The sequence below is a fragment of the Piliocolobus tephrosceles genome, chromosome 1 (assembly GCF_002776525.5).
Source record: "Piliocolobus tephrosceles isolate RC106 chromosome 1, ASM277652v3, whole genome shotgun sequence".
Lineage (NCBI taxonomy): Eukaryota > Metazoa > Chordata > Mammalia > Primates > Cercopithecidae > Piliocolobus > Piliocolobus tephrosceles.
In genome coordinates, this window is record NC_045434.1 from 177891660 (window position 1) to 177897659 (window position 6000).

The 6000-nt window shown below is 54.6% G+C and overlaps 1 protein-coding gene across 5 annotated transcripts in view; it reads right to left on the reverse strand.

Moving 5' to 3' along the window:
- RNF220 (ring finger protein 220) overlaps positions 1-5047 on the reverse strand; it is a 254906-nt gene extending 249859 nt beyond the window's left edge. For 2 of the 5 annotated variants that reach the window (XM_023221417.2, XM_023221415.2), the window contains exon 1: positions 4674-4952. The gene's annotated coding sequence lies outside the window, so the exon portion shown is untranslated. Of the gene's footprint in view, positions 1-3130; positions 3418-4673 lie in introns of those variants that run through there. The other 3 variants (XM_023221416.1, XM_031934182.1, XM_031934187.1) reach the window with 3 other exon arrangements.
- Between the last annotated feature and the right edge of the window lie 953 nt (positions 5048-6000).

Sequence of the window (6000 nt, forward strand, 5' to 3'; positions counted from 1 at the left end):
ACACACTGAGTGTGAAGGGAGGAATGTTCCCCCTCACAATACCACCTCCCCCCGCCCCAGGATTCACTTGCTATTTTTACTTCCTAGATCACCTCATTATCTTAAATGAGTTTCATAAATTAGGAATCTGGTGACAGCACCGGACACTCCAACAGAACCCGGTGAATCACTCAACCCTGGTTATTCATTTGAAAACTTCATTACACTGAAAATAAATCAACAATATTTTTCCAGGCCACATCTCTCTTACTCCACTGCGTGGGCGTGTTGGTCTCCATGGGGGAGGGGGAGTGCTTTTTTCTTTTCCCTTTTCTTTCTTACCCTCTCCTCACATTAACAACTTGTATAGATGAGGCTTCAGCCGACCACAGTCATTATGAAAATCTATAGTTAATACACTCCCAATGTCAAAATGTCATGGGTTTAAACACAGAACCCAAAATAAGAAAACTAACTGACCCTCTTAATTAAAAAAATATGGATTGTAAGATAATCAGCTTGATGGAGCATTTGGGTAACTGTGAAGAACCAGGCAAAGGGAAAGTAAGTAACTGTTACTTTTCTGACTCTATGCTGATTTTTTTTAATTTAGCACTTCGTGCAAATCCAGATTAAAATAACTCCAGCTATTGATCCGAGCAGTGGAATTGACATTAATTTTAGTTCACTTCTCACTTTGCAAAGGGATCAATAGGAAGTAATAACAGCTGACATCCCCGCTGAAAGGAGGAGAAAGAAGGGCTGAAGACAGAAATCGAAAAGCAACCAAATAAATCATCAGCTACTTTTCCACGGCATCAGACAAACTCCAAACAGATTGCAAAAAGTCTTTGTTGAATTAACTAAACAAGGAGGAGGGATCAATCCACGAAGCTAAATAAATTGTCTGGCAGGCAGTGAGGCTGGACGGAGGGACCAACAAATATTGAGTTAAAAAAAATTTCAAATCCTTGACGTGATGGGTTTGGTTCAGTTCCGTATCTGTGGGAGTTTGTTTGTTTCTTAAATCACACTCCCGATCCTGCTTTGAAGTGATTACAAAACGCCAGCTATCTGAATAATTAGTGAGATTACTAATTGCGTGGTTAAACATGCCAGAACCAAGACAAATGAAACGAAGACGCCCGCGTTTGGAACGTGAAAATGTCTGAGGCTGGGCTGATGCGCAGCGCTCCGCGCTCTGCGGAGCGAACTAGCCACTTACGCACAGAAAAACCGAAAGCCCAAGACAAAGTCTCAGAGAGTAGGTAATCTCCCATCCCATCCTCTGCCCATCCCAGTCCAGGGTCTGGGCTTCCTGACCTGCGCCCGGGATCGGCGTAGAAGGAAGCGGTGGCTGCTGCCGCTGCCTCTGCGGTAGCTGAGAGCCAACCCCATTTGCAAATGACTGCCACAAAGAAAGCTGCAAAGGGCTCTTTCCCAGAGCCGAGCTCAGGGCGCCCACCAAACTACGGCTCTGCTGGCAATTAAAATGCACACACAACACTCCTCTGCTTATTACAACAGGTGACATTTTTGTGGTCTCTGAACCGTTTCCAAAAGCCAGGAATTAAAATAATAGAACAAATTAAACGATATTTTTCCTTTGCATAAATAAACTTTTAAAAAATTAACAGGGAACTTAAAAAGCAAAGAACAATGGGAAATGAGGCAGAGTAGTGGGGGGTTGTTGAGAACGCAGGAAAGAATTTTTTTTTTTTTAAGTTCACAGACTTCGCTTGAAGAGAATTCCCGCACACCAAATGCCCAGGGGGTATTCGGAAACACCGCTCTAACAGAAATTTTACCACCATATGCGACAGCTCAGGGAACATAAGGCTAACACAGTTCCCGGGCTAGGGCCGACGCCTGTGCTTCAGGCACTGCCGGGTATCAGTCCCAGATTTGGACCGGGATTCAGGCCCACCTTGGCCAACGGGTGCGAATCTGAGACAGCCCGGGCCAATCCGAGAGTGCGGGGTCGCTGGGATACCGGCTTAGCGAGAGGGTGCATTATTCAGCTCGCAAGAGTCTCGACTGGGAAAAAATCAACTCTTTCAGGAGAAACCGGGGAAGAGAAGTGAAGGCGAAACATACGTAAACTTGGGGCCAACGCGGAGCCAAGCCCACTACTCTTTGGCCTGACCTCTCCCTCCGGCTCTCTGTTGCCTTTGTATATAGAACACTCTAGGTCCCAACAACCTCTGCACGAAACGATCTGAGTCTAACTTTGGGCAACCAAGGCGTCAGTCCGGGAAGAACCGACACGTGCAAGGGCCCCTGGTCCGCAGCCGCGCGGGGCCCGCGGGGCAGGGGCTCAGAGCTGCCAGCCTTCGACCAAAGTCCAAGGACCTCCAGCCCCCGAGCAGCCCCGCCCTGGGGGTCACCCAGGTCCCGCCGCCGCGCGCCACCGCTTCAGCGGGCAGCCGCGGGCTCCTCCGCTCCGGCTCTCCTGCAAATGCGGACCGGCGCGGGGCTGCTGGGCCCTTCCAGCTCCTGGACTGCGGATGCGCGGTGCGGGAGGGAGGTTCTGCGGCCCGCACCGCGGCCGTCCGGCCGCCGCACACGACGCGGCTCGCAGAACAGGTGTGTGTCCCCGCTCGCTCCGCGCCCGGCCCCGGCCCCGTCGGCCACCAGCGGCTCGACGCGTCGCCGCCCCTTCCTCGGCCTTCCCCAACCTCGCCCCGAAGCGCAGAGAGCGAACTCACGCCACTTTTGCCGGGTCTCTGAGGGCCAGGAGGGATCGGCACCGAAGACACCAGCACCGCTTTTCCTCGACGCTCTTTCTGCCTTTCCCCCCTCTGCTCATTCCCCTTTGCAGGAAGAGCCCGCGAGACGGAAAGAGGAGGAGGCCAGGCAAGGCAAAGGCCCCCTGCCCACTCTGCTCCCCACAGTCTCCTCGCTGCTTCCTCACTGCCGCCCTTTTTTCTCTTTATTTTTCCTTTCTCTCCCCTTTGCCCCTCAAGCCGAGTCCGGAGCGGAGGCGAGAGGCAAGACGTGGCTGCTGGGCGTCATGGGCAGCGAGCGCCGTGCTCTCCCCCTCAGCGGCTCTCGGGGCAGGGGACCGGCGCAGGCAGGAGACCCCAGACGACCCGGGCCAGCCAGGCAGGGCTGTGCGCCCACACCTATGGCCCGGGCCCCATGCACCCACCCAGTGCGACGCGCACCCGGCTCAGGGCCGGAACACGGGCTCTCCGCTGGAGCTGCATCCAAGACCCGAGAATGCGGAGTGTTAACGGGAAGCGAGAGATCTTCCCCTGCCTCCTGGCTGCCCTAGTTCCCGCTACTTCGGGACTCCTGCGCGCCCTCGCCAGCTTGGGTCGACCTGGGCCGCGAGCTCTCGGAGAGGCTCCCGGAGCGGGGGACGAACCGGGCATCCCCTTGGATGGCCTCACCACCGTGGGCGGCCTCGCCCGGGGGGCCACACGGAAGCTCTCCGCCCAAGTTTGTTGTGCCCTAGAAGAAAAGGCTTTCTCTTACAAAGCACAAAGGCGAAACGCCCAGGCCGAGCCCTGAAAAGCCCCGGGTTGGGGGGCGGGGGTGGGGTGGGGGAGGCCGGAGTCTCCGGGGCGCGGTGGCGGGGCTGGGCTCCGGGCAGAGAAGGTCGCTCGGCCCGGGCTGACAAGCGTGGCGGCAGTGGCCGCAGGACAGCAGCGACCGGCGTGCTCACTAAAAAGTTTTGTTCTCAAGTCAGAAGAGAAATTGTTACTCAGTTTAAGGCAGGTCTAAGATAAAAATAAAGCTACAAACAGAGTAAGGCGCCCTTGTCTCCACGATCGTCCTCCCGCCTTGCTCAGTAGAACCGATGGGAGAGGGGGTCCCGACCCCGAAAATCCCGGGAGATCCCACGTGTCGGGCTGCCCTACCGCCAGGCCGGTCCAACCCACGGGGTGAGGAGTTTACCGGTGGCATTTAGAATGATCCGCCTCTATGCTAGCACCTGCCTCCTTCCTGCCGGCAGAGGATCCCCCCATCCCACGCCACCTCCCTCCCTCCACACCCTTCACACACGCCGGGCTAGGAAAAAGTCAGCCGAGCACCCGGGGTTCAGGGCTAAACAGTCACTCCCCGGGTACCCCGCGGAGCCGGCTGTGTGTGGGGTGGAGGCTGTAGGGGTCGTTTCTCATTCGGATCGCCCCTTCTCCATCCGCTCGCCGCCTCGGGCTCCCCACTGAGTACCACCCAGCCCTGGCCTCGCCGGAAATCAACGCGGGGTACATAGGGGAGCCCGGAAATCACCGGGGGGTGCACCAGGGAGCCCGGTGAGAAGGCATTCTCGCGATCGACCCGAACAAAGTGGGAATGGGGCTTATTGAAAGATGGAGAAAAGAAGTCCTGCTCCCTTCCCTTGCAGTGCCCTAACCCTCCCTACTTGTCCAATTCCCGCGTCTGGTCCCTCCCCCTTGCACCTCCCCCCCTCCCCAAATAAAACACATTAAGGAAAACTCAAGACGGAAAGTTTGAGCGAGGCAGCGCACGGAGCGCGCAGAGGGCGCCGATGCCGAGAGGCTCCGTCGCGATGATCCAAGACGCGCCAGTCCCAGTCCCAGCCCCTGCCCCGTCCGGGGGGAACCGCCCGAATCCCTAGGAAACGGACCCGGAAAGTTAGCCAGGTTCCTGAACAAGCCGGCCGCCCTCGCACCCACCCCACTTGGGTACGCACACACGTCCACACCCCTTTCTGCTCTCCATACTTGCCGTGGAAATTCCTTGGGAGAACGGTCGCACTTTTCAGGACACGGAGGGAAGCAGGCGGAGAGTGTGGTGCATGAAAAGTCCCGGGTGCGCAGAGCCGGCGGAGGCAGCGGCGGCGGCGGCGGCGGCGGCAGCGGCAGCGGCAGCGGCAGCAGTAGGCGGCTGGCCCCGGGTTTGTGTTCGCGAGCTGCCTGGGATTGCATGTACAGATCAAAAGACTCGGTTGGCGTGAGAGAAGGAGCAGTGCTGCCTCTCAGCGCTGGCTCTAATCAGTGAATGAGCCTCCACTCTCCTAGGGACTCGGAGACACACACACGCGCGCACACACACACGCACGCACACATTCTCTCACACTCACACACATACAGGCACTCTGAGCACTGAATACATTAGGGCACTAAGGGACTCTGGGAAATGAAGTCCAGACCCAGGGCACTCCTGGAGAACAGACCTACTGGCCCTCACCAAAGAGCTTGGAAGTCTTGGGGTCGCGAGCCATTGTAAACTAAAAAGAGCGTTGAGTTTTGTTTACATCCCTCCTCCCCAACCCGCAAAGGTCTCAGTGAATGGTTTGGTGCTTGTTCTTCTTCCTTTCCTGAACTAAAAGGGACCAAGAGTAAATAGGCAAAGCTTGAAGACTGACATCCACTGCTGCTTAAATGACCCCCAAATCCTGGCTCCCCTCAAAATCTCTACCTTTTTGCAGAAAAATCTTACCTGCTGCTTTGTTCCTGGAATGCTTCTCTGGGTCTTTGACTATAATAATAAAATAATAAATGAATATTAATAATACTGTACCTTTTGGAGGAGGTGAAGGCCTAGTTTAGCATCCAGATGTGAGAATAAACTTTTTATTGGTGTTTTACTGATGCTTATATTACAGTTCTTTTCAAATCATTTCATATCATCCTATAATTCATCAAACACAGAAAGATAAATAGGGGAAACAGATAGAGAACTAACATTCCTAAGTGCTTTCTAGGAGCCCGGTCATGGGACTAAATGCCTTTACATAATCTCATTTACTCCTAAGATTAATTCTGGAGATAATATTACCACTAGTTTATGAGAGGAAACTGAGGTTGAAAGGGTTTTGTAATTTGCCCATGAGAACGTGGTTAACAAGTCTTGGATAGCAGGTAGTTCTAGTTCTGAAAGCAAAGTTCAACCAAAATCAAATCCTGGTTTAAGAAGTCATTCCTGGCCGGAGGCGGTGGCTCACCCCTGTAATGCTAACACTTTGGGAGGCCGAGGCGGGTGGAACAAGAGGTCAGGAGTTCGAGGCCAGCCTGACCGACATGGTGAAACCGCATCTCTACTAAAAAT